Raw genomic sequence first — 17,979 nt, forward strand, 5'->3', positions numbered from 1 at the left:
CAGGTAGATGGTGCAGTGGATAGAGCACTGGCATTGGGGTCAAAAGGACCCAAGTTCAAATCTGCCTTCAGACATTTAACACTTACTATCTCTGTGACCCTGGACAAGTCACTTAATGCCAATTGCCTAGCCAAAAAAAAAAAAAAAAAGGAAATTTCTGAGAAAGTAATCCAAAGACAAAGATATTTTCTCAAATAAAGCCAAAGATCTTATTTCCTCAATTTAATTTGTACATATTGAAATGTGGACTTTGTAGCTGACAATTACAAAATCCTAAAACTTAGAACACTTGAGGACTAAATTTTCTTGGGTCCGTATTCTGTGTGGGTGATTGTGGGTGATGGTTTTGCCTTTGATGAAATTCTAGTTCCAAAGCAATTTGTTTGTTGGATTCCTAAGGATATTTGGAAAATTTTATTTGTAATATAGGAATTTATTATCTATTATTCTATGACAGATGGTGAGCTCTTAAGATAGAATTCTAGCCTCTAGGTTTTGCTTTTCTTGCTATGTGATGGGTGCCAAATTATTGAAGTCTGTCTTGATAGATGGCATAGATTCTCTCATTTCCTTGAATCATCAGATTCACAATTAGAGAGAGGGTTAGTTTTGGCAGAAGAAACTCTTCTCCTTTGTTTGCTTAGAGCTTTTTCTGTGTTTGAATGATATTTGATTGTTTTCTAACTTCTTTGCAGGTACTAGAATCCTTAGATTACCTTCCTGTAATTTCTGATGGCAAAGATATCCACATTGTTATTGCTGTTGTTACTGTGATCAATGTCATCTCTCATTTTTGTCATCGTCATTCTTTTTGATAAGGTTCAGGTTAAAGCTATCATGGGACTGAACATTCAGTTATTACTCTTTATATTTAATGTTGTTTGGGTCATCGTGTGTGTGGACAAAAGCCTGCTCTCTTGAGTTAAACAAAAGTTTTACATGTCATCTCATCCCTTACAAGTTCACTGCAAGTAGCCAATCAATAATTGTCAATATAATTTATTAAGCAACTTCTATGTGTTAGATACTATGCTAGTGCTGAAGATATAAAATAAAAAAAATGATAGTCCCTAACCTCAAAGAGTTTATAATCTAATGGGAGAAGACAATATGCAAAAAGAAGCTGTAAGGAAGAGGTCGTACTCAACTTGGGACATGGTGGAGAAGGTAAAGAAGTCCCAGAGGAATGAAGGAAGGTTAAAAGTGAAAAGTGAAGAGTGAAAAGTCTGACCTGAACTCCCTGCTTAAATGGAATTCAGAGGTTCATTCTTCAATCTGAGGCGTGGAGGATCACCAAGTGTCTGGACCTGCTCACTGGAGGATTTTGGTACCAACTTGAAACCTGATCATGGATGAGGAGTAAAATGGTGGAACTTACAAAGCTGGTCAAACGGCAATTCATTTATTCAAAATTTTCTCAGCCTTATATACCCTAATATCCTTACATAACTATGGCACACTGCACACGTGCTAATTATATACTGCCTATGCAGGACCACATAAACAACTTGCTATTGTGTGCAGATATTTCCTTGCCATTTAGTATAGCTCTGCTTTAATTACAACACAGGTTATCAAATCCTCGACTTCTCAGGAAGGCTGAGATACCCCCAGGGGTGATGGGAAGCCAAAGCAGATTTGTCAGCAGGTTCCTTTGTTGGGCTGGAGGGTCTTATACCTCACCCAGAGTTCCCCCATTTTCTGTGTCCCTCTATGATGAAGAAATGGAATATGGAGGCTGATGGGATCTTGGAGGCTTCTGAAGTTTTCCTGGGGCATGGTGGGGAAGTTCCAGAATTATGCAGTTAAGTGAGAAATGAAGAAAATTAGTAGGATATGAGCAGCCTTAGTGTCAGGGCACAACCCCAAGTTCCATTTCCACCCAGTTTTGATCTTTTCAGATAGCTTTGTGAATTTGGGCATTTGTCGCTGCATCTTTTGCCCTCCTCATCACCATTGTCACCATCATCCAATCATCCCTGACACTCACTGGCTGTGTAATAATGGGCAGTTCACGTAACAACTTTCTATATCCCAGGCAATTCTCTTGAAGGCTACAAGTTACAGAGAAAGTGGCAACCTGCCTTAATTTCCTTAGTGAGAGTTCTCTGTAGCACAGAAATTATAAATCTAGTCCCTAGCCCTTTTACCCAACATGATCATTATTTTTCATTAAATTCAGAGGCAGAATTTTAGCCCCTTTTCATCCTTCCAGCAATCCAATGGGATTTCATCTAGGTTACTCAGTGGCAGTGGGATTGATTCAGACCAATTACATTGGGTGCCCCTTCCCCTCAGCCTCTGGAGCCCAGAATTTATCAGGCTAAGAAGCCTCTGGCCTCTCATTGGTTGCCAAGAAACCATTTGAATCCTTCCTGGGGCTTATTTCTGCTTGGCACCGGAAGCTGTGGTCTGCTCGGTGTGCAGATGGGGAAAGTGCTGACAAGGCGAAAGAAGGCCCCAGGTGCCCCTCAGGCTGGTTGGACTTCCTGAGGCAGGAGTTTCATTTCTACTTTCATCACGTGCCATTCGACACAGAAACTGACTTTGACCTTTTGTTGGGGGTGTCCAAGGCAGCCCAAGTCTTGCCGAGGCATTTGCTTCTGTGGTTACGGGGGTTGCTGAATCACCAGCTTCCTTAGGGGACTCTGGGCAGGGGCCTCCCTAGTGAGAGCATGAGGGATTGGTGTAGTCCCTGGTAAAGACTTCAAGGCCTTCACCTTAGCATGTACCAAGCTCCCACCTCTGGCAGCTTCTGTATTTGTTAGCAGTACAGTAAGTAGTGCTATCTGAGCCTGGGACAACCTGGGGCATGGGGAGGCAGGAATGGGAAAGTCTCATTTGAGATGTGGACCCCAGAATATTCCCGGAGGAGGGCAGGAAGCAGTCCAGCTGCTGCTCTCAAGGTCAAAAGGTGGTGACTAAGCAGCTTCAGAATGATGGGAGTAGTAAAGAGAGGGAAGGAAATGCTTAGTAGAGTATTATCCTTTAGTTTTAAGTGTTTCAACATAGGACAAAGCTCCATTTGCCCCATCCTAGTTTTGGGGAACTACATCCTTAGCTAAAATTGTGCCTAGAATGAGTTGAGCTCTAAAGGAAATGAATGACTTCCCTTCAGAATCACCTTTTAATAGCTTTCTAATTAAAAAAAGAACATTAAACAACAAACATAAGTTGGAAATAAGACCCACCTGGGTCTCAGGACTGTGGTCCATTTTCAGTGGGAGCACAGGCGAAGAACAAATCAGATCCACCAGAGCTAAGTCCCATGTAACATTAAAGGTGAGCAGTGACCTCAGGGAGACGGGGGGCCTTTGGTCCTCTCCCTCTCTGCCAACCTTCCAGCTGAACCTGTCAGACTACTGCTCCCCATCCAGGGAAATGTCGCTTCTTTGCTGTAACTGATCTCCAATGTTATCCCCTCTTTATCTCTAACTTTGGAATCCCTACCTCTATTCAAGACTTGGCACTGGGCCGCCTCCTGCATGATGTCTCCCCAGGTTGAATATGTGGCTTTGCTTTGAGAGAAACACTGTGGATAAAGCACTGCACTTGTCAGGAAGAGCAGGGTTCAAATCTTGTTTCAAACAATGACTGTGTGACTCTGGGCAAGTCATTAACTTCTCTATTTTATAGTTTTCTGGAAAATGAAGGGGATTGGCCTCGATGTCCTATTTTTGGACAGCTCCAAATCAGCAAAGCTGAGATCCCTTCCAGTCCTCAGAGCCTTTAAAGCTCACTTGGCAGTCCCCTCTGTGGTCCTTAAATGAGGAAAATGTGTTTCAAAATTCGTTCTTTGAACTGACCACAAATGATTAAAGCTCCCTGACTGCATTTCTTTTTCCATTTTTCTTCTTTCTGAGGCAATCGTGGTTAAGTGACTTGCCCAGGGTCACATAGTTAGGAAGTGTTAGGTATCTGAGATCAGATTTTGAACTCAGGTCCTCCTGACTTCAGGGCTCTATCCACTGTGCCACCTAACTGTCCCCCTGACTATATTTATTGAAACACAATTAAATGGTCAAGAAAAGTACCTGTCTTTTAAGTGGATTTCAGCTCCAGCCTTCCTTGAGTCTGAGCACAATCAATCTTGGGTATCTGTGTCCAAAATAATTCAGGAGAATCTTGGCTATGGAATTGGCCGGGATCACCAGGGGCAGAAGGCAAATGCTCCATTCGACATAAAATCCAAGCCTGGAAAGGACTCAGAGTCCAGATAGAATGATCCTCTGATTTTCCAGGTACCCAGATGGAATCCAAGGGAGAGTAAAAGATTTCAGCTTAGTATGGTAGGCCTGAGAGCTGGAAGGGCTTTGGAGGCCAATTGTCCAACCACTTCATTTTGTTGATGTGAAAACTGAGAATTAGGATAACCAAGTTACTGGACTATCAAGTTACTGGACCACTGTCACAAAAGTAGTCAGGGGGGTAACAGGAGTGGGGCAGGATTTAAGGTCTCATCTTTTAACTTTACTGGGGGCAACATCTTCAAAAAGCTGCTATGTGAGTCAAACCAGGCCCAGAACTCCCCCTGCCTTAATCAAGAAGGAACAGATTCATTCATTCTCTGTCATTCACCCAGTCAGTCTTTCGTATTAATTATTATATTATTTAATCTATTATATAGTTATATGTTATTGTATCATATTGTTGTTATATTTATATTACACATTATTATATTTTATATTATTATATCTGTATATTATATTATTTTTTCTTAATTTTTACATAGTTGAAATGCATGAACAGAAATGAAAGCTCTTGGTATTGTTAAATGTCCTTCACTTTCTAAATGGTTCATTCATGCAACTAACATCAGATAAAACAATCTTGAGAAGCAAAAAAATTAATGCTACTTGATGTTAAGATTTGTATTTGTAACAGAACAAGCAAGATACAGATACCTTGATAGGCAATTACATCAATTGTTGACAAAATGTATTTTGGAAAATAATTTCCATTATGTTAAATGATGCACATTAAATGATCAGAGCCTTGAATTGTTAAGGACACAATTTATCTGGGGCAAAAATGCTTTTTTTAGAAAGATGCTTGAAACTACAGTCAGGAAGACTCATCTTTCTGAATTTAAATGTGATCTCAGACACTTACTAGATGTGTGATCCTGGGCAAGTTCCTTAACCCTCTGTGCCTCAGTTCTCTTATCTGTAAAATGAACTAGAGAAGGAAATGGTAAATAACTTCAGCATCTTTGCAAGAAAACCCTAAATGGGCTCATTAAGAATTAGAAGTGACTGACAGAATGGCTTAATATTTTAGAATGATGGTACATGGTATCTTACAGTAATGGAATGGAGAAGATGAAAAAGAGATCTCTCCTGATGTTTCTTTCTCATTCAGAACTGTTAAAGATGGATATATTCAGTCATTCCAGCCCACTGACATTGATGGGGAAGACACTGGGAGATAGTTCTTGACCTTAAGGAGTTTACATTCTGATGAGAAATTGTGTATACAGAGAAAAGTCAGTCCTTCCTGGTACTACCTGTGTCAGCTAGATCCCCAATTCCTACCTTAATAAATATGAATTCTCAAGACACCACAACAATAAATTAAAAGAAAAGTAATTCACTTGGTGGCCCACCTTTTTGTGATAAATTTGACTGAACATTGTTCTGCTTCTGTTTGGGAAGTAAGTCACTGCTTGGGAAGCTTTTAGCTTGGTGGTATTGCCTCAGTGAGCAGAAATGCACTGACCCCTGCTCTCAGCCCACCATGAGCCACTGCCCTTGGTCTGCCTCGCAATTCTTGTCTTTTTTGACATCTGTTGAGAACAAAACACTGAGAAATGTTCTAGGGAAGCTACAAGCTTCCAGGAGAATCCTAAACTGGGGGCCGTGGAGTCCAAAGATAACACATTCCACTCCATAATTAAAAATTTCCCATTGTTTATTCACCATTCACCCTTGTGTGTTTACATGTTTTTAGTTTGCCCTCATACTGAAGTTTTAGTATTTCTAAGAAGTGAGTCACAGATATGAGAAATAGTTAAGGAAACATGTTTTTTTTTTTTTTTTTTTTTTCCCCTTGACTGCCTGCCTAGGGGATACACATCACATAAAATTGTACAGTTTTAACCTTTTCTTTTAAATTATGAATGTGGCTATTCTACCTATTCCAATCAGAATGGATGGTATTATTTTAAACACCTTATGCAAAGTTTCTCGGGTTGCACACAGATAAGGAGATTGAAAATTCTTATAACAAGCTAAATTCTTGGGATCCAGACAGGAGCAAGTCATGCATTCTCTGCCCTCAAGGAACTTACTTCCTAATGGAGAAATGTAATACATTAAAAGGAAATGGTGAGAGTGTCATGGACTTGGACTCTGGCTTACTAGTAGGGAGGTGGTGGAGGTGATGAAACCAATGGAGAAGGGTTGACGTGGAGTTGTCCAGGTGTATAGTTATTGTTTACAAACATTTATTGTTCTGAATGAAATGAATTTACTTCAATTCATTTAGATATTAGAGAATGGTAGATAGTAGAGAATGGCTTGAATTTATTCAATTCAAGCCAGTGAATATTTGTGGAACATCTTCTAAGTATAAGACAGTTAGGCTAAGTGCTTCTTTGTGGAATCCCAGAATTTGAAAGTTTGAGGGGACTTCAAGGGCTTCTAGTCTGGCCCATATATCCAAAGAACTCCTGTTAGAAGAAATAACCATCCAATGTCTTCATCAAGATCTTCAGGGAAGGGAAAATAGACTTCTCCAATGTCTCTTTCTGCTCTAAATCATGGGATACATTAACAATCTGTGATCAGAGAAGGCATTTAGTCTTATCCGTGACTGAACGAGCATCCCCTGGCTAACATACATGACAAGTGGTCCTCTAGCATCTCTTTGATGACCTCCAAGTGAAAACTAGCTCATCACCTCCTCCATAGCAGCTCATCCCACTCTGAAATGGTTTTATTGTTATGATGTTTTCCCTGACAACTGGCCTCTTTATATGGGTACATGCTGCTTCCTTCCAACACAAAGTAAGCTCCTTGGGGATAGGGAGGATTAGTTTTTTGTCTTTGTATCCTCAGTGCCCAGAAATATACTTTTTCTGGTAGGTGCTTAATAAATGCTTCTTCTTTGAATTTAATGCAATCTTGCACTATATCCAAACCTACACCAGGTCTGATTACCATTCAAGCTATTCTCTTTTACACCTTCTCCTGTTGATAAAGTAACGTCAATTCAGTATTCAGAACTCTAAGTGCAAATTGAATATCAGCCTCCAGATAGATTCTGATCAAGAAATAATGCAGCTGGATGGCACACTTCTCTCAATTCCCCTAATTTCTCCTTAGAGTCTCTGTCTCCTACCAAAAACAAACTGCTGCTATTATCAAATCCAATCTCTTCCCTTCCTTAGCTCTTTAGATTTAAATAAAAGTTCATAAGACTATAGGATTACATCTAGGAGGGACCTTGGAAACCCTTATTTTACAGATGAGGAAAGTGGGACTGAAAGGGTTGAAGAAGGATTTGAACTCAAGTCTTCACAATTCTAATTTGTTTACTCTTCAGAGTAATGTCAAGTCTGCCTTACCAAGAACAGTACTTTTCTCTAGTTTAATTGAAAATATGACTGGAAAGTCATCAAAGGAGAGTCTCTTCTGGAGAGATTCAAGAAAACAGGTTCTAGCTTTTTTATGCAAATCCAAGTTTTTGAATTAAATAAAAAATGCTAAAGCCAGGTTTTAAGACTGGTTGCATGCATGGAGCTTGACCCAACTACTTAAATACAATCTCAGTTGATGATTTTGATCAAGGGATGTTTTCTTCTGTTTGAATTTGTAGGCATCAACTAGCTTGGTGGCACAATGGATAGAGTACTGGGTAAAGAGTCTGGAAGACTCATCTTTATGACTTCAAATCTAGTCTTAGACATTTACTAACTGTGTGATATTTGTATATTTATTTTGTTTGCCTTGTTTTCCTCATCTGTAAAATGTGTGGGAGAAGGAAATGGCAAACCATTCCAGTATCTGCCAAGAAAACCCCAAATGGGATCATGAAAAGTTGGACACAATAAAAAAAAATTAAAAGATTAGCCATGTCATTTTACAAATGAGGAAGCTGAGGCACAGAAAGACTATCCCATAATAATAGAATCATAAATTTAGTTGGAAGGGGCCTTCGGAGTCATTGTTGAAAGAGGCCTTGGGAGTCATTAGGTCCAATCTCATTATATAGATGAGAAAAACTGAGGGCCTTGGAGTGGAATAACTTGTCCCTGATCACATGAGCAATAAATAAGGTTCTGTTACTCCAAATCCAACACTCTATTCATTGTACTATCGTCTTTTCTTGCTGTGGTTTTGATTCTGTTGAGATGATTTTCTTTTTGTGTATTGAACCAACTCCTTAGACTGGAATATTACTTTTTCTGACTCATATGAAAATAAATTAATGCAGTGGTTATTGTGACAGACTGCAGGACTGGAGACTTGACCAAATAGGCCTATGTTTGGCCAGTAAATAATTCAATAGAAAAACGAAAACAATATATACAACGAATACAATGTAAGTGAAAATAATAACTATAAACAAAATAATCACAAGTAAGTATAACCAAATTATAAAGACCAAGGAGGACTCAATAAAGAAATAGGGCAGAGTCCCATTGCATATGGTTTGGGACTTTTTCAGTATATTGATTGGTTGTATTGATTTTTCCTTAATTTTATTCTTTTTAAAAATATATTTTATTTTATGGGATGGCTCTTCCTAAGGAGGAGAGTGATATTGGGGAAAATTATGTTAGTATATTATGCATGTATGTATATGTGTATATATGATATCAATATAAACCTATTACTCTTTTAAAAATGTACTTTACTAGCACTCACAGCTGACTAGCTGTCAACTAGAGGCAAAACTCATTCTGGGATGGCTGATAAGGAGATGCTAATTCAATTCAATTACTCAAGAATTACTAAGCACCTATAAGATTAAGGATAAAAATAAGAAAAAAAAACTTTTTTTTTTTTTTTTTTTTTTACTAAAATGCCTTGTTTTTTGCTGGGAGAGTTGACACTCACTGTTAGATCATCGCAAATTGAAAATGGGTCAAATAGAAGTTTCTTTTTTGGTATTCCTTCATTTTTTCTGGAAATTATTTCACTTCCCTGTTTCCTCATCTATAAAATCAGGGAGAAGTGAGCTGGAATACCTCTGAAACGTCTTCCAGCTTTAAGTCAATGATTGATCTACAATTTTTTCACCCGCTTACTTCTTTCTCCTGTCATAGGTGATAGTTTATGCAATCTCATACTCCTTCCGCAAGAAGGATCTCAGGGGCTTTCCACCTCAAGCAATATTGAACTAGGCACTCTCTTCCAATCTGTCTGGCAGGTCATTATCTAACTTTTACTTAAAGACCTCCATTGAGGGTGAGGCTACTTGCTCCCAAAGGAGCCCTCCCAAATTGGGCCATCTAGAATTGTCAGGAATTTTGTGTTTTAAATTCTCTCCTTTCCTCCCCAAAGATCATAGTACTATAGACAGATCTAAATGAAACCCTGGAGAACATCCAGTCTTAAATCTTCATTTTACAGATTAAGAAACTGAGGCTAAGAAAAGTGAATAAGGCCAATGTCACAAAGATGGTTAAATGTGAGATTCAAATCCCATTTTCCTGATGCCAAATAAGTATTTCTAAGCAACACAGCAGATTATTCCATTCTTAGCTCCTTCTGCTCTTCCTTTTGGCAGCAGGGCTATAGTCTGTACTTTGATTCAGATTTTATCACTCTACCTTTTTTTTTTTTTATTATGGCTTAGCTTTTTATTTATAAGATATATGCATGGGTAATTTTTTGGCATTGACAATTGCAAAATCTTTTGTTCCAATTTTTTCCCTTCTTCCCCCCAACCCTCCCCAGATGGCAGGTTGATCAATACATGTTAAATATATTAAAGTATATGTTAAATACAATATATGTATAGATATCCATACAGTTATTTTGCTGAACAAAAAGAATCGGACTTTGAAATAGTATACAATTAGCCTGTGAAGGAAATAAAAAATGCAGACAGACAGAAATAGAGGGATTGGGAATTCTATGTAGTGGTTCATACTCATTTCCCAGAGTTCTTTCACTGGGTGTAGCTGGTTCAATTCATTACTACTCTATTGGAACTAGTTTGGTTCATCTCATTGATGAAGAGGGCCACGTCCATCAGAATTGACCATCATATAGTATTGTTGTTGAAGTTTATAATGATCTCCTGGTCCTGCTCATTTCACTCAGCATCATTTCATATAAGTTTCTCCAGGCCTTTCTGAAATCATCCTGCTGGTCATTTCTTATGGAACAATAATATTCCATAACATTCATATACCACAATTTATTTAGCCATTCTCAATGATGGGCATCCACTCAGTTTCCAGTTTCTGGCCACTACAAAGAGGCTGCCACAAACATTCTTACAGATACAGGTCCCTTTCCCTTCTTTAAAATCTCTTCGGGATATAAGCCCAGTAGTAACACTGCTGGATCATAGGGTATGCACAGTTTGATAACTTTTTGAGCATAGTTCCCAATAGCTCTCCAGAATGGTTGGATTCCACCAACAACATATCAGTGTCAAACTGATGCTGAGTGAAATGAGCAGGACCAGGAGATCATTATATACTTCAACAACAATACTATATGATGACCAGTTCTGATGGACCAGGCCATCCTCAGCAACGAGATCAACCAAATCATTTCCAATGGAGCAGTAATGAACTGAACTAGCTATGCCCAGAAAAAGAACTCTGGGAGATGACTAAAAACCATTACATTGAATTCCCAATCCCTATATTTATGCACACCTGCATTTTTGATTTCCTTCACAAGCTAATTGTACAATATTTCAGAGTCTGATTCTTTTTGTACAGCAAAATAACGTTTTGGTCATGTATACTTATTGTGCATCTAAGTTATATTTTAATATATTTAACATCTACTGGTCATCCTGCCATCTAGGGGAGGGGGTGGGGGGGTAAGAGGTGAAAAATTGGAACAAGAGGTTTGGCAATTGTTAATGCTGTAAAGTTACCCATGTATATATCCTGTAAATAAAAGGCTATTAAATAAAAAAAAAACATATCAGTGTCCCAGTTTTCCCACATCCCCTCCAACATTCCGCATTATCTTTCCCTGTCATTCTAGCCAATCTGACAGGTGTGCAGTGGTATCTCAGAGTTGTCTTTATTTGCATTTCTCTGATTAATAATGACTTGGAGCATCTTTTCATATGTCTAGACATAGTTTCAATTTCTTCGCCTGAGAATTGTCTGTTCATAACCTTTGACCATTTATCAAACTGGAGAATGGCTTGGTTTCTTATAAATTAGAGTCAGATCTCTATATATTTTGGAAATGAGGCCTTTATCAGAATCTTTGACTGTAAAAATGTTTTCCCAGTTTATTGCTTCCCTTCTAATCTTGTCTATATTAGTTTTGTTTGTACAAAACCTTTTCAATTTGATGTAATAAAAATTTTCAATTTTGTGATCAATAATGATCTCTAATTCTTCTTTGGTCATAATATCACTCTACCTTTTAATGATGTTTAACTAGGAACACAGGGAAGAGCCCATTGATCTTTCTTGGTGATGTTCCCATATAAGTGTTCAGGGATGGAGGACCATTCATGAAGTTGAGTTCCAGGACTATTCTTGAGTATCCCATTTTTCTCCATGGCAGATGTGCTCAACTCTGACTCAACTCTGCTGGTGATTAAAATAATTCCAGGTATCTCCACAAAGCAAAGAAGAACTGTTGGAGGGCGGGGGGTCTTCCTTGTGTCCTCCAAATAGTCCCCATAAACAACTGCTACATCTATAAACAACTCAGTAATCATTTAACAATTGACTACTATTCTGTGTATTTGATGTTCTAGATTCTGGCAAAGCAAACACAAATATGACAGGGATACTTATCCTATTAAGAAGTTTTCAATTTCTTGGATCTTAGAAACTCTTTAGATGCAAGTCCAAGAATACTTTAAATTTAAAATAGTCTAATTCTAAAATATTAGTATACATTTGAGTCTTCCCATTATTTCAATAATTTCCAGGAAAATCAAAACTGAATTAAAAATGTTTTTATTTAAAGTTTTTTCCCCCAATTATATATAAAATAATTTTAATATTCACTTTTTAGAATTTCAAATTCTAAATTCTCTCCTTTCCTCCCTCCCACCCTACCTCATTAAGAAGGCAATTTTATATAGATCATACATATGCAATCATGCAAAACATATTTCCATATTAGTCATGTGGGAAAGAAAACACAACAAAAATCACACCAAACAAACAAGAAAAATAAAGTTTAAAAGTATGCTTTAATCTGCATTCATTTTTTTTTCTGGAGATGGATTGTATTTTCCAGTATAACTCCTTCAGAATTATCTTGGATCATTGTATTGCTCAGAAAAGTTAAATCATTCACAGTTGATCATCTTACTTACAAGTTAATCTTGCTTCCAGTCATTTCAGTTTGTGTCAGTTCATATAAGTCTTTCCATGTTTTGCTGAGAGTATCCTATTCATCATTTCTGATGCTACGGTAGTGTTGTATCACAATCGTATACCACAATTTGTTCAATCATTCTGCAATTGATGGACATCCCCTCAATTTCAATTCTTTGCCATCACTAAAAGAACTGATATCTCTTTATACATACATACACACACATATTATATAGATCCTTTTCCTTTTATTTATTTTTACTATTTCTTTGGGATACACACCTAGTAGTGGTATTGCTGGGTCAAATACTGCTGGGTATACAGGTTTTATAGCTCTTTGGGCATAGTTCCAAATTGTTCTCCAAAATGGTTGAATCAGTTCACAACTCTATTAACAATACATTAATGTCTCAATTTTTCTACATCCTCTACAAAATTTGTCATTTTCCTTTTCTGTCAATCTGATTGATGTGAAGTGGCACCTCAGAATTATTTTAATTTGTATTTCTCTGATCAATAGTGATTGAGAATATTTTTCAAATACTATGGATAACTGATTACTTTATCTAAAAAATACCTCTTCATATCATTTGACCTTATAGTCTTAAAACTCTGATTCATTTCACTATATATTTGAAAAAATAATGGCTTTTTAAAGAAATTTGCTGTAAAATTTTCAGTTATGATTAGTAACTGTATATTTCCATTCATTATATTTTCCCTGTTTATCCCACTGTCTCTCTCCTTTCACCCTGTCCAAACTAAAAAGCATTTTACTTCTAACCACTATCTCTTCTGATTTGCTCTGTCTTCTTTATTAGGTTATCTCTTTTCCTTCCTACTTTCCTATAGGGTAAGATAGATTTCTATACCAAACTGAGTGTGTATGTTATTTCCTTTTAGAGCCAGTTTCTGATGAGAGTAAAGTTCAAATGTTTCCCTCACTTCCCCCACTTTTTCCTCCATTGTAAAAGTTTTTTTTTTCCTTCTTTTATGTGAGATAATTTATTCCATTTTACATTTCTCCTCCCCTTTCTTCCAATGCATTTTATTTCTCACCCCTTAGGCAAGTACCATCTTCACTCGTAGGAAAATAAACAGTTTAATTTTATTGAATCATCTATGTTTTTTCTTTTCTGTTTACTTTTTTATACTTCTCCAGGCTTATATTCAAAAGTCAAATTTTCTATTCAGTCCTGGTAGTTTTAAAAACCAGAAATATTGAAAATCCTCTATTTTACTGAAAATCCATACCCTCCTGAAGGATTATACTCAGTTTTGATAAGTAGGGGATTTTTGGTTGTAGTCCTAGATCCTTTGCCCTCTTGAATATCATATTGTAAGCCATCTGGTCCTTGATTCTAGAGCTACTAAGTTTTATGGTATCCTGACTATTTAAATTGTTTCTTTTTGGCTGCTTGCAATATTTTCTCCTTGACCTAGGAGCTCTGGAATTTGCCTACAATATTCTTGGGAGTTTTCATTTGAGGATCTCTTTCAGGAAGTGATAGGTAAATTCTTTCAATTTCTTACTTCCTGCTTTTAGAATATCAGAGCAATTTTCCTTCATAATTTTTGGAAAGGTGATGACTAGGCTCTTTTAAAACACATGGCCTTCAGACAATTCAGTAATTAAGTTATTTCTCATAGATCTGTTTTTCAGGTTCATGTTTTCTGATTAGATATTTCACATATCGTTTTTCACTCTTTTATAATTATTTTATTGTTTCTTGATGTCATTTGGAGTCATTAGTTTCTACCTGCCTAATTTTAATTTTTAAGGAATTATTTTCTTCAGTGAAATTTTGTATCTCCTTTTCCATTTGGCCAATTTTAATTTTTAAGGAGTTCTTTTCTTGAATGAATTTTTGTACATCTTTTTCCACTTAGCTACTTTTGCTTTTTTAGAGGAATTTCTTCAGTGCATTCTTTTGCTTCTTTTACTATTTGACCTAATATTTTTTGAAAAAATATTATTTTTCTCTGTACTCTGGTGTCTCCTTTACTCAGCTGTATTTTCTTGCATTACTCATTTCTTGTTAAAATTTCCCCTCTCTACCTCTCTTATTTGATTTTTAAAATCCTTAGCAAGCTCTTCCAGGAATTTTTTTTTTGGGGGGGTCTAAGAACAATTCATGTTTTATTTTGAGACATTTTATGTAGCAGTTTTAACTTTGTTATTTCTGAGTTTATCTTTTGATCTTCCCTCTCACCAAAATAACTTTCTATGGTTAGATTCTTTTTTGTTTTCTCATTTTCCAGTCTATTTCTTAATTTGTTAACTTTATGTTAAAGTTAGGCTCTGTTCTGTGGTGAAGTGCCCATTGTCCTGTACTTGAGATTTTTTTGTGCATTTTTTTAGAGCTAGTTTGGGATGGTGGTGGTGTTCATGATGGTTTTGTCTATAAGTTTTCACTTCTTCCAACATGCTATGATCTAAGGAGAGGTATATTTACTAGTCTGCCCTGTTTTCTGGTATGTGAATGAACACATTCTTTCCTGCCCTGGAATTGTGATTAGAGTTCCTGCTCTCCTGTAGCTACAAGCTTTAGTGTGCTAGTGAGCCTCCTTGTGCAGGGAATAGAACTCAGCACTATGAACTGGAACCAAATATGGGCAATTCAACAGAGTCCTTCACTCCGTGCCAGAAAAGGGATCCTTGTAATCTTCTTTTGTCAAGTTGTCTGCCTCCTTTATTATCTGTAGCCTAAAGACTCTGAAACCCACAGCTGCCTGTGCTGATTCAATCACTCCTAAGGACTACCGCTGGTTTGCTGGGGCACTGCCTAAGCTGGCACAGCACGTGTTGAACTGTTTCACTTTTGCCCCAGTGAGACAGACCTTTCCTACCAAACTTCTAAGTTGTCTTGGGCTGGGAAATTCTTTCACCCTATCCTTTTGTGGGTTCTATGGCTCCAGAATTCATTTTGAGACATAATTTAAAGTTCTTTGGAGAAGAATAGGAGAGCTCAGGCAAGTCCCTACCTTTTCTCTGCCATTTTGGCTCTATTCCACCAAAATCAAATTCTTGAGAGTTCTTATCTCTCCAACTATCTGCTGAATATCTCTGCCCTGCTATCCTGTTGGCATATCAAAGTCAACTTTGCAAAGCTAAATTTGACCTTTCCCTTCAGTTCTTGCCTCCTTTCCTGCCTATTTCTGTTGATAGTCCTAAACTTGAAACTTTGGAATCCTTTCTGAATTTTCCCTCTTTCTCTCCCACCTCTCTCCCTCATCCAATATGTTACCAACTTTTGTGGGTTCCAACTTCATAGTATGCTTTGCATCTATCTGTTTCTTTCCACTGTTCCTTCCTTGTTCAGTTCCCCACTAATTTCCACTAATTTCTCCTCCAGTTGCTCTTTTCTTCAATTGTCCTTTTCTGTGCTTATGAGAGTATTTTTGCACTGTGGAAAAAACACTCCATTGAAGGTTGGAGGACTTGTGAGCAAATCTTAGCTCTGCCACTTGAGTGCTGTATGACCTTGGACAATGAAACCTTTCCAGGTCTCAGTTCCCTCATTTGTAAAATCAGAGGGCTAAACTACATGCTTTTTGAGGTTCTTTCTAGCCATGAATCTGTGATCTCAAATAATGGTTCATACATAAATTTGTCCCCATCTATCAACCATTATATCAACCACAAAGTACCTATAACTAACAATATAAAATGTAAACTTTCAATCATATTTCTCAATAGTATTTTTTATTTTTTCTGGATCTGTAATTACATCAGTGTAGCAACTCCCAGTAGGGAAAACCCCACTTGCTTTGTGGTTCTGTGCCTTCTTATCAACCTATTATCTTTAAAGAGGGTTTGAAAAAACACTGAGTTTTAGTTAGGGGGAATAAGGTTACACAGCAGGATCTGAATGCAATTCTTCCTGATTATGAGGTAGTCCATAGTACCTCTCAAAAAACTTTCCTTGGAGAATGATAATAATTGAGAATTAATGGATCACAAAAGATTCCCAATTAAACAGTTAAAACTGCTCTCCATCTTCACATAAAGAACTGAGAAACTCAAGAGTACAGATAGAATATTTTTTTCCTTGTTTTCCTTCCTTCCTTCCAATATAATCAACATTATTTTCTTGATTAGATATATATTTTAAGAAGTTTTAACACATTTAACAAGATTAGTGGATGGGAGGAGAAAGTAGGAGGGAAAAAATTTGGAACTGAAAATAAAAATGAATTAAAAATTAAAATTGAATAAGAATTAATGAGTTATAAAACAATTTGAGGACTACTTTTTTTTTCCTTTAGAGATTCATCTTCAAAGTCCACTGGATTCTAAAAATCTCAAAGCAAATGGGAAAGTGTCCCACTGGTTTAGAAATGGAATTGGAAGCCTGCAGGAGAAAGCAAGGATTTTTATTGTAGGTAAGTTTTTGGTTGTTGTTGGTTTTTTTTTTTTAGTTCTTCTCTTCTTTCCCACTATGGACTTCACATTTCTTCTCAAGGTTTACATATGATTCACATTAATTAATTCAGCAGAGCCAGTTGGAGTTCAGTTTCTGAACTTTGCTACAAGGAGAAAAGTCCCTCAACTCTTCATTCACAATATTCATCTTTCTTTTTATCTTTGAGCATGGAAATCACCAAAATTTTGGTCACATGAACCCTGGATACTCTCATCTGAAAGGGGGCGGGTTTTATAGATCTCAAACTTGGTGACCTTTTTCTTCCAAGATTTTACCAAGCTTGTGATTTTGAATATTGAATTAAAAAGTCAATTTGTAAAAAGTCTTTTTACAATTTACAATTCCTAATCAATGAAATCTAGAGGCTTGTATGGACCAAAGCTTTAAAATTGCTACCCAGGTTTTAAAGGCATTAAAACTCCTCATTCAAGAAAGTGCCAGATTTCTTCCAGGAAATCCCCAACAGACCCAGGCCCCAAATACCTCATCCTCTAGGAATTTGCCTACAGGTTTAATTGTCAAAGAGGAATTTCTACAATTTAGGTTTCCTTTAAACAGCAATAGCTTGATGAATAGAAAGGAGGACTTTTTTTTTTCTTATTTTTTATATTTTTGAAGCTTTTAATTTTCAAAATATAAGCAAGGATACTTTTTCACCACTGACCTTTGCAAAACCTTGTGTTCCAATTTTCCCCCTCCCCCCACCCTCTCCTCTTGATGACACGTAATCCAACATATATTAAACATGGTAAAAATATATGTGAAGTCCAATAGGCATACTTATTGATGCAATTATCTTGCTGCACCCACACACACAAATTAGATCAAAAAGGAAAAAAAAATGAGAAAGAAAATAAAATTCAAGCAAACAACAAAAAGAGTGAAAATACTATGCTGTGATCTGTACTCAGTTCTCATAGTCCACTCTCTGGGTGCAGATGGCTCTCTTCATCACAAGATCATTGGAACCAGTCTGAATCATCTCATTGTTGAGAAGAGCCACATGATTAGAACTGATCGTTGTATAATCTTCTTGTTGCCATGTACAATGATCTCCTGGTTCTGCTC

General features: G+C 36.9%; 1 long non-coding RNA gene across 3 annotated transcripts in view; it reads left to right on the plus strand.

The window, feature by feature from the left end:
• LOC116419619 overlaps positions 1-17,979 on the plus strand; it is a 151,910-nt gene that overhangs the window by 64,326 nt on the left and 69,605 nt on the right. For all 3 annotated transcript variants that reach the window (XR_004229871.1, XR_004229870.1, XR_004229872.1), the window contains exon 3: positions 16,754-16,870. This is a non-coding gene — a long non-coding RNA (uncharacterized LOC116419619). The remainder of the gene's footprint in view (positions 1-16,753; positions 16,871-17,979) is intronic.

This window comes from Sarcophilus harrisii, chromosome 5 (genome assembly GCF_902635505.1).
Source record: "Sarcophilus harrisii chromosome 5, mSarHar1.11, whole genome shotgun sequence".
NCBI classification, from domain to species: domain Eukaryota; kingdom Metazoa; phylum Chordata; class Mammalia; order Dasyuromorphia; family Dasyuridae; genus Sarcophilus; species Sarcophilus harrisii.